Below are 20,942 nucleotides of genomic sequence, written 5' to 3'. Positions count from 1 at the left end.
ACTCAACAATAAACAAACATACAAACAAAAAAAAGACATACCTACATTCAAGCAATCTAACTAGAAAATGGGCTAAGGACTTGAAGAGAGACATTTTACCAAAGAGGATATACATATGGCAAACAATCACAAAAGACATTCAGCGTAATGCAGAAACAAAAACAAAACCACAATGAGAGATCATTAAACACCTGTCAAAATGGCTTTAAAAAATAGTGACAACACCAAATGCTGGCAAGAATGCAATGAAATGATCACTCGTACATTGCTGGTTGGAATGTCAAATGGTATAGTCACTCTTTCTTTTGAAAAAGAAATTGTCAAACTAAATTATATGTTTATCATATAACCCAGGAATTGTACACCTAAGCATTTATCCCAGAAAAATGATAACTTATGTTCACACAAAAAGCTGTACACGATTGTTCCTAGCAGCTTTATTCATAATAACTAAAAACTGGAAACAACCCAAATGTCCTTCAATCGGTCAGTGTTCTTCAATGGAAGAATAAACTGTGATACATCCACATCATAGTATATTAAAAAAGGAGTGAACTGTTGATACACACTACAACCTAGATGACTCTCTAGAGAATTATGCAGTTAAAAAAAAATCTCCAAAAATTGTATACTGTTTGATTCTACTTATATAATATTCTTGAAATGACAAAATTGTAAAATTGGAGAACAAATTAATGATTGGCAGGGGTTAAGGAAAGAGTGAGGGCTGAAGGGACATGGGTGTGGCTATAAAAGAGCAACACGAGAGAGCCTTGTGGTGATGAAAATGTTCTGTCTGTTGCTTGTATCAATATCCTAGTTGTGATATTGTGTTATAGTTTTGTAAGATTACCATTGAGCAAAAATAGGTAAAGAATATTATATTTTTTCTTACAACTGCATGAAAATTACCTGAAAACAAAAGTTTAATTTTTAAGAATAATCAAAGAAAAGTAGCACTGCTTTGCACAAGTCCTTCATAGACCTCACCCGGGAGATCTGGCACAGCTAAAAATATACACAAAATTACAGAAGGTCTAAATAAATGCATGTGCGATAGGTCCCTAAGGCAGTGATCCTTGGGGCTCCTTAATGCCAGGGAGGGCAGCCATGTCCCCTGTAACACTCTTTGGGATTTCGTCAGTACTGGAACCTGAAATTAAGAGAACCATAGGGCAAACTTGGAGGGCAAATGTTGGGTTTTTGTGTTGGAGGAAGATTTGAAAGGAGTTGAGGGACAGATGTGAGGGAGGACATAGCCAGCTCAGGAGCCACCTCTCTCAGGAATCCTCCACACAGTTGCCCAAATTAGGTATCCCCTCTCCTCTGCTCCATAACCTGCATTATAATCTCCTATGATCAATAACTTGTTTTTCTGTCTTCCCCTCTGACTGTACATTTCTTGAGGTCTGGGATCACCTCTCAATTTGCCTCTGCATATCTTAAACATTTTATTTTTAGGTTAAAGCTAATAAAAGATTATTTACTCTCTCCAGTTTTTAGATGTAGGGCCAAGACCTTTCTTTGTGTGTGGGTGTGCCGATAGACGTTCCACCACCATTTTTCTTGTATGGGTTACAACCAGAATGCATTGACTGCCATTTTCAATTTTGATTTCTTTAACATGGATTGGAAACTGAAAAGTATTTGAGAAACAATCTGAATGCAGAGTCCTAGTTGTTGTTTTTTTAATGATTTTCCCTCTTCTTTTTCAGTTGTTTCACCAATACATAATTTGATAATAGGTTTTTTTTTTAGCAACTTACTGTTATGGAATCTTTCCAAACTGCAACATTAGTTTTACACTCATATTTTACTGGTTTATGTAACATTTAGTTAAATTATAGAATAAGAATAGCTGGTATAAACAGGCTGAGTTAAAAACAAATGACTCTTGGTAAGCATGCAATTCAACCAAATGGGGGAACACAAGTGCATGGCATCCTAGCCATGAAGGTTTGATGAGCTATTTGTGTAAGTCAGTATGTTTTACAAAAGAATTGATGGTGTCACTTAAGCCAGTGAGCCAGGTAAGTGCAGGTTGTTTAAAGCTCTATTTTAATAATATCAGTAATAATAACTAACACGTATTGACTGCTTACTTTGTGCCAGGCATCTGCCCATATCTCAATTAATTATTACTTGAAGAAAGTATTATCCCCATTTTATAGATAAGGAAACCGAAGTTCAGTGAAGTTCAGTAACTCTCCCAAGTTCTCATAGCTATTAGGTGGTAGAGCTGAGTTTCTGTCCAATTCCCAAATCTGTGCTTTTATGCACAATATATTATTTCTAGTATTTGTTTTATGGATGAGTGAATGGATGCAGGCAATTATGCAGAGGGCAGGGAAAGACTGGAAGTTGGGAGACATTTTTTACAGTTGGGAAAGTTCCTTGAAGACCAAATGGCTTATTGGCAGCTTCCTGAGGTGAGAGAGGTTCCCAAGGAGAGGGTCAGGTGTTCTTAGAGGAACGAGAGTGAGAAGAGGCCCACTGAGTGATGGAGGAGGCCCACACCTGGTGCTGGGGCATGTCGGTCCCATTTCCCATGTCTATTCCAGACTTCTGACCACCATCACCATTGGCCTCCCTTTAGTTCAATTCTGCATTCTTTTATTTCAATTGAATCTGGCTGGGATTTTTAAATCTTAATTACAAAATAAAGAGGAAACGACAAAACTACACTCTCAATGTCTGTACTCATGACCCAAACATACTAGCAGCTGAACCACAGACCAGCTGAACCACAGACCATAAGACTTGGCTGCCAAGTCTTATGGGCCAAACACCTTCCAATTTCAATTTCTCATCTTAGCCCTGGGCGGATCAAGCATGATGGATTCAGGCTGGCACTGTGGCCAGACCTGGGGTGGGGGTGTTTCGTTTTTCCCCACACCTGCTTCTTAGCTGCCTTCTCTGAGCATCTGTCCTCATGCCAGCTGCATACTTCTGTACCTCCAAGCCACCCAACCCTAGGGGTCCTGGTCTCCTGGTGAGGAGGAACAGTCAGGATCCGGCTCATCCTATGTTGGATTTCAGTCCCTGCCCCCATTCACCCCTATTTCTCCTGCTTCCTGGGTCACTCATCCTTAGAAGAAGAGGCCCTGCTTTCATCCTCAGGCCCATTTCTCACTGCCCTCTTAAATCTTGTTTCCTGAGACACACCTACTGGCTGAAGTTTAAGCTAGGTTTCTTCCTCATTCAAGTTTCCAGCTGATATTTGGGTCTGCTTTTTCCTCTACCTTGTAATTTGGAGAAGGCACTGTGCTCCCCGGCATCTCACTTTCTCCTACTGGATCCTCCCATGGCCTGAAGCAGATTCCTCACTTCCTGCAAGTTGTTCCTTCTGCCTGGAACTGCCTTCCCTCCTTTCTTACCTCGCTACTTTTTAATTATCCTCTGAATCACAGCTCAGACATTATCTTCTCCAAGAAGTTCCTCTAATCCCACATCTATCTTGGAGGCCTTTCCTCTGTGTTGCGTGCCTTTTTTGCTCTTAAAACATTATACTGAAATTGACTCATCATCTGTATGTCTGCTCCTCTGGGCTCTGAGCCCTGAGAACCTATGTCTTGTTCGCTGGTGTGTCCCAGTACTTAACAGTGTTTATCATGTAGTAGGTGCTCAATAATGTTGTTTATAGAATGTATTAATCAACAATGAAAGCCCTTCTGCTTTGCAAGTCTAACCTACTACCCATCAACTTTCATCTACATGAAGATGTTTCTGTCTCTCTGGTCATGTGTGAGACAGAGTGCCTCTCATCCCCTGACTCTAGTGAATGAGCAAGTGCAGGTTACCCAGCCACCTACCTCCTTAATGGACTGATTCTTCACAAATTCTCAGAAATCTGGCTTCCTATTTCTATGGATTTTCCACTATCAAAAATACTGCATATAGATGACGTATTAGTCAGGATAAACTAGATTATTTGGCTGTAGCAACCCCCAATCTCAGTAGTTTAAGGCAAGGAAGATTTGTTTCTCATGTCGTGTGTGCACCATTGTTAGCCTGGGGGCTCTGCTTTGCATTGTCATCTCTCAGGGACCTAAGCATGGCTCTAAGAAATTCTACGGTTAAAGAAAAAGTTGAAATCTTGTTTACATTTGCTCAACCTCTGTTTCCGAAAGTATTTGACTACAGAACCTGTTTTCTTATGTAATACCTATTTATGTCCTATGGGCTTCATGCTCAGAAATACCAGTCTAAAGGGGTTGTAGCATAACGAACTTTGTGGCACATCTAATAGGTGATAAAATATGAGTAAAGTAGTCTCTACTCCATTTATTGATTTTTAAAATGTTCTCAATAAATATCTGTAGAGTTCTTTGTGCCAAATGCTCTGCTAGGTACAGGACTTGCTGAAATATATATGGTCCTTGCCGTCATCAAACTGCCCTTCCAATAGGGAAGACACTTAAACCACAAACAGCATTATGCATACAAAATAAATACATTCCAAAGCACTGTGGAAGAAAGGCACGGATATGCTATGAGCATACATAATAAGGTGACCTTATTTAGTCATGTAAGACTTCCCCAAAGAAGCTAATCTGCTATTTACAAGATGAGCAGTTAGTCAGGCAAAGTGGAGGCAGAGAGTAGAGGTTGAAAGTAGAGGTAGGAAATGTACCAGGCAGAGAAAACAGCATGTGCGAAGGCCCTGAGGCAGAAATAAAGGGGCCGGTAAAGTTGTAATACATTGAGAAAGGGGCAGTGAACAAAGAGCCATATTATGTAGGCCTCACAGGTCAAGTTGGCATTTTTGAGTTTTATTCTAAGAACAGTGGGAACCCCTGAAAGAGCTCCAAATCCAACAGGGAAAATGCAGACATTTTTAGTTAATGAATTATATGCTTTTTATAATAAGACATTATTTTTTTATTAAGTTTATTAGGGTAACATTGGTTATAATAAGATATTTAATTGGCATAGCACTCTGTGCTTTACAAAGTACTTTCATGTCATTATCTTATGTCTTCCTTGCAGCAGCCTTCTGAGGTTCAAATATTTATATAGATGGGGAATCTGAAGTTCAGAGAGGTAAGTGACTTGCCCAAGGACAAACAATGACCTAGCTAGGGAGCAAGCATCCACATCCTAAACATTTTACTTCTTAGCCCATTCAGAGAAAGCACTGGCTTTGCATGAGTTGGTTCTTGAGTCTATGTCCTTATTGACAGGAAGGCCCCTTTATTGAAGAGTCATATAGAATAGTGGTTAAGTCCTCAGGCCAAGAGTCTGCCCAACGGAAGTTCAAATCCAAGCTCAGCAACCACTTACTAGCTAGGTGACCTCTAGCAAGTTACATAACCTCTCTCTGACCCTCATAATCCTTATTTGTAAAATGAGGATAATCATACTAACCTAATAGGATTGCTATAAAGATTAAATGAGATAATTCAGGTGGAAATGTCTGACACACAGTAGGAGCTCAATGAATATCAATTTGATTTTTTAGAGAGAGAATTGTTTCTTTTATTTGGGAACCTTGGGATATACTGAATGTGGAAGTTAAGTGAGGCTCAAATCCCTTATACCAGGGTTCATTGTATATGAAATGGGTTGAGTCCTTGTGTGATTTGCAGATGTTCAAGATGGTACAGAGGAACAAGTGCTGGGGCCCTTCTTGATAACAATTCTGATGCTCAAAGTGAAGTCTTTACAGCCAAACTTCTACCTTCTAGACCATGTAGGGGAGTTATGCAGATGATAAATACGCTGGGAGCTGAGTACAGGGGAGCAATTGTCCAGGTGTTCTCCCAGGTGGATAGTGTAAGATGGCCTTGAGAACCACATTCAAGGAGCTTTCTAGGGGTCAAGACTCCTGAGAAGCAGCATTTAAGGGTCTCAAAGGCCTGCAAAATTAGTGGAAAGTCTTGCCAAGAGAGTTGATGGGGATCTTAGGTGAAGTACAGGGGCCTGGAGCACAGGGAATGTCTGTGATTCACAGGATTCACTGGATATCCTTGACCACTTGTGGGGCTTCCAATTCAGGGCAGTGTGGACCTTTGTGAGACCTGCCTTCCTCCCTGGGGCATGAAGTACTACTCTGAGAAGTTCATATGGAAAAGATAGGCCATGAATTTTTCTAACTTTGCAATTATTCTTTGCTCTTAAAGATGGGCCTACTAGAAAGGGGTGGTCGGTTGAGTGGGGTCTTAGGAAAAAGTCAAATCAGTGACTCTCCAATATTTTTACTCTGACTTACAGCCTGCAACATATATTTTGCATGGTGACCCAGCACACACACACACACACACACACACCTGAAACAAAGTTTCAGTAAGCAGTACCTACACTTATATATGTGATGCACCTTGGTATTTTATTTTCTATTTTATTCTATTTCATTAAATTGATTTCATGACCCGCTAATGGATTGCAACCTGTACTTTGAGAAACATTGGTCTAATAGATGATGACTTGTCCTTGAAGGTGATTGAGGAAGATGTTGTTCATGAATAATGAAATTCAGATGAGCAATGCCAAAGGCTGAACAGACTGACTGTATACTTTAAGTGCTCATAGCACATCCAGAATCTAGTTTTCTGTCACCTCTGAACACTGAGGTTAGAGGTAGTAAAAATAATAACAATAAGATAAATGACAACATTTTCTGAGGACCTACTCAGTGCAGAGAAGTGGGCTGGGTACTCGAGTGGGATAAAAATGCAAATAGTAAATACCTTCTGTCCTTAAAAGCATTCATAAGCTAGTGGGAGAGATGGACTGGATCATAAACATGAGACTATAAGGGAATTTCAGACCAGTGTGGCAGACTGAGATGATGTAGGAAGATGTCCCCCACTAGAAATATAAACTTTATAATTACATATGATAAATTAAAAATATATAAAATGTAACAATTGAAAAGTATATAACCACATTCTAAAGCAATAAATGGAAGTCCTTAGGTGCCAGGAATGAAAAGAAAACTCAGATCCAAAGTGGCCAGTGGAGGCTCACAGAGGCCTTAGAGCTAGTAATATGTCATAAGACTAAAGTTTAACAGCAATGGAGATAGAAGGATGAACCCCAGTCTTCTGCATATTTGAGAGCTGGAACTGAGCTCCCTTCAGAAAGTAAGGACCCATGAAAGGTTACTTATTCATGTAACAGGAACCAGAAAACTCCACTTACTGATGAAAAATTTAGTAGAGAAACTTGTCATCTTTCTGGAGCTGAGAGTGGAATGAGAATCATCTCTGAGATATTGTAACCCCGAGTCTGTATCAAACATGGATGTGCAAGGCAAATTTGCATTACTTAAAAGGTGTGGAAAACTCAATTCAAGAAAATAATAAACTAGTACAGAAATGGTGAAACCCGTAGAGTCCCAGTAGAGGAAAAACTGTTTGACATGGTGCCTCCTCCATGACCATGGACATGTAAGCCTCTCACAGAAACCAAGTCCTGTTGGAGATGAGTTCACAATCAAAACTACAAACTACAAGAAGAAATGAACCACCATGAGAAAGAGAATCAGCAAAGATAATACATTGAAGAATTCAGATAACTGTGTAGGTAACAAAACAATATGGAAAATACTTTAAATATATTTAAAATGTCCCCCCCTCAAAAAAGAATAAAATTAAATCCAAAAGGATAAAATCCATTGAATAAGACACAATGGAAAAGAAAAATAGAGTTAAAAAAATAGAATTTCTAAAAACTCAATGGAGGGGTTAAACAGTTGATAACACTGCTGAAGAGAAAATTAGTGAAATGGAAGACAAATTGGAAAGTACTCAAAATGCAGATCACAGAGTTAAAGTCATGGAAAATATAAAGAAGTTAAGAGACATGAGAAATAAAGTGTGAAGTTTCAGGAGAACAGAGAGAAAAGAGAAGACACATGAAGATACAATGGTGGACAACAGACCAGTATTGAATGCAAAGATGAATTCTCAGTAAGAAGAAACACAACTGGATTTCTGAGCAAAATAAATAAAAATAGGTTTTCACCTAAACATGTTGTGATACTAGAGACCATCAAGGGCAATAGTCTTAAAAGCTACCAACATAATGACAATAAGACAGGCAGCAGACTTCTCATTAGGAGCAATAGAAACCAGAAGATAAATCATTACAGCCTCAAAGTGGTAAAGAAAAATAACTGTCAATTTAGGACTATAACCCAGATAATTATCATTCAACACAGAAAGGGTGAAATAATGACAATTTCAGAAACAAACAAAAGGGAGTTTACTATTTACAGATCCTTGCTAAAGGAATTTCTAAAAGACTTGAGCAAGAAGGAAAATGAAACCAAAAGGAAGAATTGGGCTAATAGATGCAACAGTGAGCAAAGAAAATGATAAATATGTAAGGAAATCCAAATAATAACAACAATAATAACTATTTTAAAAGAGTATAAAATATAATAGAACTAAAATACTAATCGATTAATAACATGAAAAATGGAAGAGTTGGTTTGCTTTCTAAGATCCTTCTATTAAGAGGAGAACAGAAATGTAGATTAACTTGTCTTTGTTAAGTAAAATATGCATGTTAAAAAAATTAAGAGTAGCTCTGTTTCCCTAGATATGAAATGTTTAACTTCCAAACAAGTAGAAAAGAAAAAAGAAAACTTTATTAATACTATAGAAGGCATAAAAGTGGGAAAAACAAAGAAGGAAAAGCAGAAAAACAAAAAAAAAAAAAAAAAAAAGGCTTGGAAAATATAGAATATAAAGTAAGATGACAGAAGTAAATCAAAATGAATTAACCATAATAAAGGTAAATATATCAAATCCACCCATTGAAAGAGACTTTCAATTTTTTTTTTTTTAAATACAGGTATAGGCTATTCACAAAAGTTGTGCCAAAAACAAAGTCACAGAAAGATTGAAAATGAAGATACAGAACAAAATATGCTAGGTAAATATTAACCAAAAGGAAGCTGGGCTAGCGATATTAATATCAGACAAGAATTTAAGAGCCAAAAGCATTAATAGAGATAAAACAGGACATCAGCAAATTGAGCCAGGGAGGGTACACCAAGACAGGGCTCTGCTGGGAAAAAACATGCTACTTTTCTTGGATACAGCTTATAATTGTTGCATGGTCTAGGTACATGTTTATTGTAAACTTTTGGTATTTGGATTTTGCAAAGTCTAGGGATAAGAAAAAAACCACTAACCAGTGTTCCCCAAATGTGGGCAGGGGTAACAACATGGGCTGGAAAAGAACCAAATCCTCTGTGGGGCTCAAAAATACCAAATATCACTGATGTGTTGTTATTGGTGTGTCTCTCAAACTCACTTCTGTGAGTGGGAGGGACTTAAGGGGCCCTGGGCTTTGAGGGCAAAGTAGAGGGTTTGGTATGGTATATGTCCTTTAGTAGATCCGGTGACAGGGAAGAAAGGTGACAGGAAGGTGAGTGAGGCTTACCATCCGAAGACCCAGAGTCCTGTCCCTATTTCAGAAGCTGGATCAGCATCTGGCGTTCCAGCCTCAACCTGACCACACATCTATAGACATTCAGAACTGCACCTTCTAGGCATACTTCCCCTTATGTATCATGTCCCTCCAGACCTATTACATTGTGATTTGTCCATGGGACTGAGCAACGTGGCCTTGTTGACCCTATCTTTCAACTCTAGCCAGCACACTCCCTAGAGCCAAGGCCTTGCCCTTCATGATGGAGTTGTTCTTCTCAAGAGTTTTTATCTGCCCATCCTTTGGAAAGTTTGTGAGTTTATTTCTGTGACATACACCTCTTGGAATGTTTGCCCAGCATCTTTGAGAACTACTCTCTCCACCCACAGGGGTGGAGTCCCAGGAACCACATTTGGCTACAGTTGATTGAGGCAAGGTCAGATACCTCACACAAAGTGAGCCAATCAGATTCCTGCTCTGGGAGCTGGGAATTTGAATGCATAGGGCCAAAGACTGGGATGCCTACAAGCAGTGTCACATTGCTGTCAGCATTAAGGGGAATACTGATGGGCTTCAGCTTCTAGAGGTACAGAGCTGCCTTGGCATCTTCCCTTCTCAAGCCTGGGAAGATGTGAGATACTCCTGGGTTTTCTCAGCAAACATTCTTTACGCTTAAGCTAGCTCAGGTCACTTTCTGTCATTTGCAGCATTATAAGCATGGCTTAGTTAAAGAAGGGGTCTCCCCATTCAGTAGAAAGGGTCTTCTAGCACTTCATACAACTGCCAACCTCAGGTTTCTTGTGGTCTAAGGACTCCAATATGGTAGCAGGTCAGCCCACTCCAGAACAAGTACTGAGTACTGAGTCTGCCTGTCATCCATTGAGTAGGACTGTCTTGTCTCATCCCAGGAGTGGTAGGTGGAAGGCTCTGACCTGGGTTTTCCCCACCCAGCATGCACCCTGGCCTTCCATTATACCAGAGGCAATCGGTTCATCCAGGTGTCCCATTAACAGTGTTGGGTCAGGCAACAAGTAAACTACTCCAGGATTTAAAAGGTATTGAAAGAACTAAGCAGGGAATCAGGCAAGAAGCCATAATGAGTTATTGTACATCCTGGAGCCGCATTCAGAGGTAAGGGTTCTCTAAAGACAATGGCTATACTTGATCCTGTGGAGCAGTATTCCTCGTAGACTTTGGATTTACATGATCCTGCATTCTATTTGTATTCTCCATGTAGCATAGGTTACCTGTTCCTGTGGGTGGCATTCTCAGAGACCATGAATATATCTGATATTGCAGATAGTTTTCCAGGAAACCATGGCTGTATCTAGTTATAGACCATAGGGTTCTGTGGGAAGGTGTCCCTGGGCCCACAGGTATACCTAGGCTGCTGGTTAGCGGCATTGCTTCTGTGGGCATGGTATCTCCAGAGACCATAATCATACCTAGTCCTGAGAAGCACAGCTTCTCCATTCTTCTCAAGAATATATGGGAATAGTGTCCCTTATTAAAAATAAATGCCACTACAGAAGAGTACCAACTAAAGGTAAAATGAATTATAGAATTAGAACACTCACCATTTTGTAACCACTGTAGTCATAATTGGTTCAGGCAAAATCAATTGATGCTAAAACCACTGGTTACAAGATACTTAGAAAATAGGATATTTACCCAGTCTCAAGTCCTGCCCCCCTCAATAATGTATTACTCATAAAGAGCAAAGGATACCTTTACAATGGAGAAATTTGGGTGATGCTACCTTAAATGATCAAACTTACCATCACCCATAATTGGAGAAACCAATGTTTTGTGCCTCCTGATATGATACACTGAGAAGAAAACATCACTTATGTGGTATTCCTGCCCAAAATGTTTAGCCGGAATTTAATCATGAGGGAACAATCAGACAAATTCAAATCGAGGGACATTCACATTCTGCTGCCCGGACGTTCCAAAACTACCAAAATCATGAAAGACCAAAAAAAAAAAGTCAGAGAACTTCTCCAGAATAAAGGAAATAAAAAAAGATAAAATAACTAAATGCAAATGGAAGATCTTGGATAGGGGAAGGGGTTGTAGGACATCATTGGGACAATTGAGTGGTTTTGAATATGTATTCATAGATTAGGCAAATATTAAATTTCCTGAAATACAGATGAATGTCCTCGTTCTTAAGAGATCAATACCAAAGTATTGAGGGGATAAGTGTCATTTATGTCAGCGACGAAGACACAAGTGTTTCAGAAAGAGAAAGGGAGAGAAAAACCAAATGTGGGAAATAGTTACAACTTGTTCACCTACGTCAGGGTATATGAGTGTTTATTGCAACAATAAACATTTCTGTAGATTTAACATTTTTTTCAAAATAAAAATTTGGAGAAAAGAAACAATTTTCAAACAAATACAACAACCCCTAATGTATTATGGATCTAGTCAATGGTAGTAAATAGCTGTTAAAACCATTAAAGTGAAAAGCTTATGGAGGAGAAAAAAAAACTGAAGAGGAACTTTAATAATGGATAGATCTGGCAGGCAACTACCGAATCCACTGATGAATCTTAATATTATAAAAAGAAAAAGTCAAGAAATTATATGGACCCAATATGATGCAACAGAAGGTTAAAACCACCTGTAAAATATTCTTGCCCAAAAAAATCAAACCTGAAGTCAAGCATTCTAGAATTTACCAATTTAAAGGGACAGAAAAACATGTTAAATGATACCACAGGAGCGCTATCAGCAAGATCCAGAATGAAGGAAATTCCATAGGACAAGTGGTCTATAGTTTCTTTGATTAAAAAATAACAAGGAAGAAAAAGTGTAACTTATAGAATAAAAGAAACTTAAGAGCCACATTGACCACATGCAGTGTGTGCACCTGGATTAAAAATTGATTCAGGGAAATTTGAATACTGAATGGATATTTGATGAGAGTAAGAAATTATAGTTAATTTTTATTTAAATGAGATAATGGTACTGTGGTTATGTAAGAGTCTTTAACTTTAGATTGAAATATTTACGGGTGAAATGATTTGATGTCTATTATTTGCTTCCAGATAATCTTGGGAAAGGCAGTAGGGGGTATAGATGAAGTAAGATCAGGTACGTGTTGATAGTTGTTGAAACTAGGTGATAGGGTACATGGATTTATATATATATAATCCATGTACCTATATATATCATAATAAAGTTGTAACAAATAAACCCAAGTCACTCCAATATTTTCCCAATATATTCTCTTGAAGGAAGCTCCTCAGTGTTAGAAAGGATGGCTGTCCTCTCACAAGGAGGCAGAGGTGAGGTCAGGGAAGAACTTCTAGGGGAGGGTGACACCCAGGGCCATCTTGGGGATGTTAATCTTTCAAGTGGAATGCTGCCTACTCCGGGAGGCTCTGTCTTGTGTTTTTTAAATCAAACTGTTACCTGTTCGGTGAGAGAAGCAAAATATTATATCTGGGCAACTCCCTGCCCCAACCTGGGGTTTGCAAAAGCTAGTGGGTTGGACCCAGAGTGAGCGGAGGAGGTGAAATTAGGTGTCATTTTTTGCGAGGGTGTATTGAGGTTGAGGTCCGAGATGAGAGGTCAAGGATGGGGCTGGAGGGATGAGCGCATCACTGAGGTGAGTGTTCTCTGCTGAGACCTACTGAGCTTCCGGAGCAGACTTCCCTGGCCTTCGTGCCTTCATCCTAGGTGCTCCAGTTGTCCTCTGGGATGGAGATAGAGGTCCTGACCCATCTCCCACCACTCTCGTCCTCACGCAGCCCCATCTCCAGGTCCTTTCTTTCCTCTGGCCCATTTTCATTCCCTTCCTCTTTGAGCCCCCACCTCATCTTCATTCTCCATTCCCTGTCCTCCACCCTACCAGGCACCCCAGTTCGGGGTCCAAGAGAAGGACAGCTTTTATGTGGCTTGTAAAACTCTATTATATCTGTGTTCAAAACCTAGCAGCTGAGAAACACTGATAATAAGCATGTTATTAAGCATGTAAATACACCTCCACAACAGGGCCTCCAAGGGACGGGGGCAGATTCTCAGCCCCAGTGTCTCCCTCCATAAAAGTCCTTTCCCACCAGGCCTCCTCTCCAGACTTGGACCTTATGCTGAGGCCCAGGCCACCTCCAGTCTCCAACTATCATAGTCCTGCAAAACTCAGACTCTTGGAGAAAGGGGGCGGGGGAGAGGGCCGAAGAAAAAAAACATTAGGAAAAAAACTCCCACCCAGAGAGCATTCTTTCTGCAGCACTCAGGAAAAAGGATGTCTCACAGGGGACGGGAAGGCGAAATTTTTTCACATCCAAATGGATTGCAATTTCCCTCCATTTAGCACCTGAAGGTAATTAGCTCGAAGAGACTGCCGAGTGCGAAACACGTTCACGGAACATTAACTCTCACACATTCTCCAGTTGCAGGGAATTAATAGGAAAGATTAAAGTTTAAAGAGAGCAAAATGCCATTACCTCGCCAGCCACCTCTCTCCGCGGCAGTATCCATCCCCCGAAAACCTTCGGCCAGTGCTTGGGCCCGGGGCTCAGGTCTCAGCATCCAGTCTGGCTGGCTGGGGTGTCTGGGTGTGCCCCATGAAGAGTGCTAGCATGTGCTGATGTGCACGCGTGTGTACAGAACAGGGCAGCTCTGACCCTTCACAAAGCCAATGCAGCCCCCCCTCCCATCACTGCCAAGTTTGGGGTGGACAGGGACAGATGTGTCCTCTTATAGGTTGATACCTGGCACTGGTACTGTTGAGGCCCTGGGCGTGGGTTGTGCTAGGCAGGGTCACTAGCATTGGTGTGCCCTGCGATTTAGGTGTAGAGGGTGAGATCTGCCAGCATGGCCAGCAATAGAGAGATGGAGGGTATCACGCCCACCTTGGGTGTGTGTAGAAGCACTCGGGCGAGGCGATGGAGCTGCCTCCACTTTTATGAATCAGACAGGACCCACAAACATACGTGTGCACACACACGCAGTCTCCCATTGTTACACACAGATGGCCTTTGTCACTCTGCTTTTTTCAAAGTTTATGTAGGCTTCAAATTCTAAAGGTTTCTGTGTTGCTTCAGTATTTTAGGAACAGATGAGAGACAGAGAGAGGGAGACAGAAAGCGGGGGGTGGAGTGAGGGAGAGAGAGAGGGGCAGAGGCAGGCAGGAGAGAGAGAGCACGAGATGAAATTGAGACATGGAAGAATTTATTGCCCAGAAAATTCCATTCTGCTATCTGATTCAAAAAGTCCAGTCCCCCCAGCTTCGGAAAATCTATTTTCCACATTTTAATACCCTGCAGAACAGTCCTCATAACTCATCCGAGTGTGTTAAGCACAGTTTTATTAGATCTGAAACAAATTTTGGTGGGGAGATACTATAGGTCATTAACCATGGAGTAATTTTATCCTTGTTTCCCTAATGATGCCATAATGGCGAGCGAATTTCTTAACTAAAGACCAAAGAACATTTTGAAGGTCAGTTTCATCTGTGAGCTCCTTCAAGCGCTTCTCAGAGAAGATTGGAAAACTCGCCGATTTTTTGAAGAGTCATTAATAATGTGAAAGCTGAAAGCACCCTCCATTTGCGTTCCTGCTTTTTACCTTTTAATTTTATATCGTCCCCGCTCAGAGCCCCGCTCCCACTCCTTCACCCTCCTCTGGACCTCCCGCCCGCCTACCCGCCCCACACAGAGAACAAGGCTGCCCAGTACCAGGTACCAGGCTGGCTGCGAGGGGGCACACGGGGGCTGCAGTGGGAGAGGCAGAAGAGCAGGAGAGGCCAGAGACACCCCGCTGAGATGGGGGGCCTTCACTGTATTCCCAGAGTGGGTGCGCTTTGTGAGGGTATTGTTATAGGCATGGTGCACGTGTTCATGTGTGTGTGTGAATGTGTAAATATGCAGTGTAGGGGACTGAGGTCTCTGAGTTGCATGCTGGCTGTGCACACACATGCTAGAGACCAATGGGGACTTAGTCTGTATAGGTGGGTGCCCCCTGTTGGAGTAGGTTGGGAAAGGTGACTGAAAACTAACATTGGGTCCAGTGGCCTAGGCAATGGGTCTTTTGACAGGGGGTGGCCTCTCAACAGGGATGGACACTCATGGAGTGCTAGAGATAATTTATAGCATGTGTTTGTGCACAAGCATGCATGTCCTGGGGAGGTAAGGTCACGAGGCAAGAGCCCCGAGGACCGTTCCCACTAGTAAATATCTAGACACTAGAGGCAATGACCATCGTCTGGCCAGCCTTCACTCCTTGGTCCACTCATCTCCTTGTTCTCTAGGCCTGGAACCCCACATTCACCCACTTTACTCACCTCCTGACCCATAATCCCTGGCTCCTTGGACACCCCTAGTTCCATCCCTCCCCCCTCCCCCGTCCTCCTCACCCATCCAGTGGCTATCATTGCGGGGTGCCCAGCCAGGAGCTGCGGTGGGACAGCACTTCTGTGCGTGTGCGTGTTTGGGGAGGAGGGGGAGGTGTGGTGACACTCCGTGCTCCCAGATGTGGTGGCAGCGATAATTCCAATTTTATGCCTTTGTTATGGCTTTAATCACTTTCTTTATGCGTTTTGTTCCAGCGATCAGGGAGAGACACCTGATAGGCAAAGAGGATACCAGGGGAACCATTTTTATTTGGAATGTGGTGAGAAGTCTAATTAGAATCTGAATTCTGCTGAGCCTTGAAATGGCCAGCACTTTATCCTGATCGCCTTAGATATTGTTTCGAGTCAATCATCTGTCATGGTGCAGCAGGAGAGCCTCTCCCTTCACACCACCCTCCCTCCTTCCCACTGCAGGCCTGGCTGGGGCATGCTTGGGGGAGGGGAGGCTCAGGGCCCCCACCTGCATAAGGGTGTGTGCCTCTTCTATGAGGGGACTATTTTGTATGGCTTGCCCTCCCCTGGTGAGGTCCTTCTTTGCTGGGATGCTGAGTTTGAGCTCAAGGGGGGAAGCTGGACTGCAGGAAGAGGGTGCTGAGGAGCCTGTATTAGAATTGGGAAATACTGGGGTGAGGCCAAGCTAGTCTGAGGCACCCCCTTAAGTGCTCCCAGCACACTGACTACCCCCACCACCTCTCTGTCAATGATCCACAGGGACTCGTTTCTCCGCTATCCCCCAGACAAATTGTGTCTCTCCTACCTGTACCTCAAACTCCGCACTCCTGTTGCCAGTCCCTCCCTGGTGCAGAATTTGCCACACATTCAGCTCCATTTCTCTGAGTTTCCTCACTCCAGTCCGGCTGCTGGAATGCTGCCCCTGTTTGTTCTTCCTGTTTAGGACTTCTGCCATCTGTCAGGTCCCCAGACTGGTTCCACCTCCTCCAGAAAGGCTTCCCTAACTACCTCAGCCTACACTGAGTGAGCTCTCTGAGAGATGGCCAGTTAGAGCAAGGGTCCCAATCCTGCGGTGGCCGTGCCAGCTTCAGGCACTCGCTCCAACCAGAACTCTGATTCATTTATCTTTCTCCTGCCTTGAAATAGCTTCCAATTGTTCCTTCTTTTTTTTTTTTTTTTAACTGGTGTGTGTGTGTGTGTGTCTGTATCTTATATCCACTCAAACATACTTTGAGCATGGCAAAATGTAAAATAGAAATAAATATTGCTCTTAATGACTATTTCATCTCCCCAACCACACTGTGAGCGCCCCAAAGTCTGCCCATTGTCCCCCTGTCTTCTGCCTTTTCCACTAACTGTGAGCACACAGGACTAGGCACCCAGCAGGGAACTGCACTATCACCTTCAAAAGTCACAGATTCACTGAAGCTTTCTGCCTCCTGCTTCCCTTCAATGCCCCCTCTCTAGTGCATACCTGCCATGTAGTAGATGTGGGCATTGTTGAGGGACAATTCATATCCAAAGTAAGTGCTGTTTCTGGCAGGGAGGAGGAGCAGAATATGCTTTATGAATGCCTCCATGGAAGATGGCCTAAGTGGTTGGTGACTCCATGCAGGGTCAGGGATCCACATGTGGTCAATGTGAGTCCTTTTTTGGAGCTAGAGTACTCAACCCTTCAGCTAGTTAGTGTGCCCCATAAAGCAGTGTCCTCAATGATGGCCAATGTCCCCATGAGCCTCCTGGATGGTCACTGAGATCTAGAAATTGTCCCTGAAGTGGGGTCGCCTTATAGATGGTCCAAGGGGCAGTGTGGCCAGATACCCTTATAAGAGAGATAGAGACTCAGTGTCCCCAGAAAACCCTCTAACCTGCTCACCTCTTCATCCCCATCTGGACCCAACTTCAAATGCAACCTTGACTTGTTTTGTTCCAGGATGGTGTCCTTCTCTTCTGGCACCTTGGTTTTCCCTGGTCCCTGAGCTCTGGGTGGAGAGTAGGGATGGCACTAATTGTGGTCTACAAGTCATGGGGCTTGTGGCCAGGAACTGGGGCTGGTTCTCTGGAGTGCATTGCCAGGACTCTAGTCCTTTCTCCCTCCCAGTAGCTTTCATGAAGAAGACATGGCTGCATTGGTACCACACTGATGGATGGAAAGTGAAGAGAAGCAGGGCAGGGCGGGGGGATAGGATTCAGAATTGGTGGGGGGCTTATTATAGGGGAAGGCGAGATAGTGGCTGGAGGAACTTAGGAGCAAGCTTCCTCCTGGGAAATTGCAATCTGCCATTAACATCTAGGTATAAATTAATATATCAAATGATGTGTGTGTGTGTGGTGTGTGTGTGTGTGTGATGGAAGGTCAGTAGGTGAGGGGCTCAGGCCCCTGTTGAGAAGAAGCAGGACTCTGGCACACTTGGTTTACCCATGCAGAAGGATAGGAGTACAAGGGTGACTCATTCTCCAACTGCTGTTTCTCCTTCTACAGAGTGGCAGTTGGGGGGTGGGGGTAGGGAGAGTGGAGATCGAGCTCCCGGCCCAAGGAGCACATGTGCTGGGTGGGGGTGGTGGATGGGAGGACAGAAATGCCAAAGCTGGTAAAGGTCTGGCCTCTTCCCATCTCAGACACCCTCAAGGCACTGTCCTCTTTCTATATCCAAAGCTTGACTGCAGCGGGGGTAGATGAAAAGGAGGAGAAACTGTTGGATAAAAAGAAATTCAAAAAAAAAAAAAAGTAAGTGAAATATTCAAACTGGAAAGTGATATTATAGAAACTGCAGCCCACGGCTCAGTGCATTCAAATTTATTCAAACTCGGTGCCTGACAGTGATGGATGCGGCAGCTTTTCCCACAATATGGAGAAGGCGCGGGGGCATTTAGGACTGCGGGTCCCCTCCAGGAGGGTGGGGGCTTACAGCACCTCCCATGCCTTGCTCCTCCTAAATGGGAAGCATGGTTCTGGGTCCTGCCCACTCTGCTCTCCTGAGCCCCAATCGCTTCCTCTACCCCACAGTCCTGCGGGTCCTAGGAGACCTGGATACCACTAACAAGTTTTGGGGGTATAGCCTAGAACAGAGAGGTAGGAGGCTGTGGACCACAGTGATCGCCAATGCCCAGGAAGAGGATAGCCAGACTTGTCCAGGGGACAACTGGACAAGGGTGTCACCTACATCAGAGAAAAGAGCACAGTGGTATGGTTCACAACCAAATAAGTAGTGTGAGCCCAACAAACCCCTGAGCATGCTGGGATCTGAGGGTCTTGGAATCCCAAGTCAGGGAGCCGTTGGTCTCATTGAGCCCCACTTTCTTCCCAGGCCAGGATGGCAACTACTCCACCCAGAAGAAGGACAAAGGAGGGCCATTAGGGAAACCTCAAGCCTGAGGGCTCGGCCTGAGCAGTGGGTGTGTGAAGGAATGTCGCCAAGTGCTGTGCCCTGGAGTGAACCCTGCTCCCAGAAGCACCTTCCAGCCTCCGCACCACCACCAACACTTCTCCCCACCAGGTTGCCCATGGCCTCTTGTCCAACCTCCTGACCAACAGACCCTACATCTGATTCCAGGCCCCATCCCATGGGAACCCTTAGAATACTGGTCACTCTGGAAAACTCACTGGTCTCTTGGCTCCTTTGCCCATTATCCTCTCCTGCTTCGCCCACGTCCTTAACACCCCCTTTTTGTCTCTGTTGCTTCCTACGACTCCTCCAAATGTGGTTAACTCATGTGCAAAACTCAAACTTCAACTCTCCACTCTTCTCTCCTGTCATCTTTTAGGAGACCTCATCCACTTGGGGACTTTCAGCTAACACCTCCCTGCAGGTGATGGAAACACTGACTTCTGATTCCAAGCTTCTCTTGAAATCCAAGTCCACAATCCAGGCACATTCGTATGTCTCTCCTAAAGCCAGCAACAATGTGCGACTCACTACTTTGTTATAGCCCTGCCACCCACCCATTTACCCTCACAGAAACCTTACACCCTCTAGCTCTTCCCTCAACCTCATCTCTACCTTTAATAGTGGACAAATTCAGAGCTACTTCCCGATGTCTTTTGCACCCACCTTTGCCTCACCATCACCACTTGCCCCAGGAAGGCCCTTATCGCAGCTTTCCTGGATCTCTTCAATTCAACCGACAAGCCATTACTGAGCCCCCACCATGCCCCGGTCCTTGGGTGAGGCATCTTTCTCCGAGCGGGACTCTCTGCCTTTGAGCTCTACATCTCCAGTTGTTCTACACACTGCTGCCAGATTAATTTTCCTAAAGCACAGCTCTGATCATGTCACTCTGTTTGTTGCTCAAAAACCCTCAATGGCTCCCCATTGCCTACTAAATAAAGTACAAACTCCTTACTCTGATATTCGTGGCCCTTTGTGATCTGGCCTCTACCTCCCCCTCGCTCAAGCCTTCCCATTACTCTTCTTCACACTCGTATTTGCCAGCCAAATTGGACTCTGGGTAGTTCCCCTGCACATTTCCCACCTAGCGATTTCCCAGCTCTGTGCACTGATTCATGCTTTTCCTCTTCCCAAAATGGCATCACTCTCCAACACCCCAACTCCTCTCTGCCTGTCAATATTCTAATCCTCTGCAGGGCCTGATTCAAGTAGCCATCTTCTGAATATTTTCCTATAAAATACTTAGTAAGGTGCCTGCTAGCTGTTGTTATTGTTGTTGTTGTTGTTGTTGTTATTATTATTATTCCACCACCAGAAGTGGTTTTTCTTCCCTGTGAACCTTCTAGTCCTCCCTACAGCTTTCCTGGCTCCTATCATAGCTTTCCTGATACTGTGTTTGCTCTAAAGCTATCCTGGACTATAAACTTCTTGAGAGCGAGGACCAAGTAATGTTAATTTCTGTCCCCTTCTGCCACTAGCCCAGGAGACCCAATAAACACGTGTTGAATAAATGAATGAATGAATGAATGAATGAATGAACAAATGAACCAATACAGCAAAACTGGCTGGGATATGGCTGTGCGACACAGACTTGACTCTTCCGTGCCTCCTGTTCTGGACGATGACCATTTAGGAGTTCCCTGTCATTACTCTTGGCCCTCCTGACACGTGTCCAGCTGAGCTGGGACATGCGTGTGCAGGCTGTATGACAGGTGTGTCATCCCTCCTGAGTGAGAGGAAACTGTGGCATAATTCAGCCTTCCAGACTCATCAATCAAAGGGCACTTACTGACAGGTCCTGAGAGCCGACTCCAGGCTCTGTTAGGGTTGGGGACGATGAGTGGGAGATGAGA

The 20,942-nt window shown here is 43.4% G+C and overlaps 1 long non-coding RNA gene across 1 annotated transcript; it reads left to right on the top strand.

Annotated features, from left to right (window-relative positions):
- Positions 1-383: 383 nt before the first annotated feature.
- On the top strand, positions 384-20,624 carry LOC120609196 (uncharacterized). Its single transcript, XR_005654701.1, has 2 exons — positions 384-5,043; positions 19,009-20,624. It is a non-coding gene; the product is annotated as an uncharacterized LOC120609196 (long non-coding RNA).
- Positions 20,625-20,942: the final 318 nt, after the last annotated feature.

The sequence above is a fragment of the Pteropus medius genome, unplaced genomic scaffold (assembly GCF_902729225.1).
Source record: "Pteropus medius unplaced genomic scaffold, Ma_sr-lr_union100, whole genome shotgun sequence".
Lineage (NCBI taxonomy): Eukaryota > Metazoa > Chordata > Mammalia > Chiroptera > Pteropodidae > Pteropus > Pteropus medius.
This window is presented reverse-complemented; position numbering and strand designations above follow the sequence as displayed.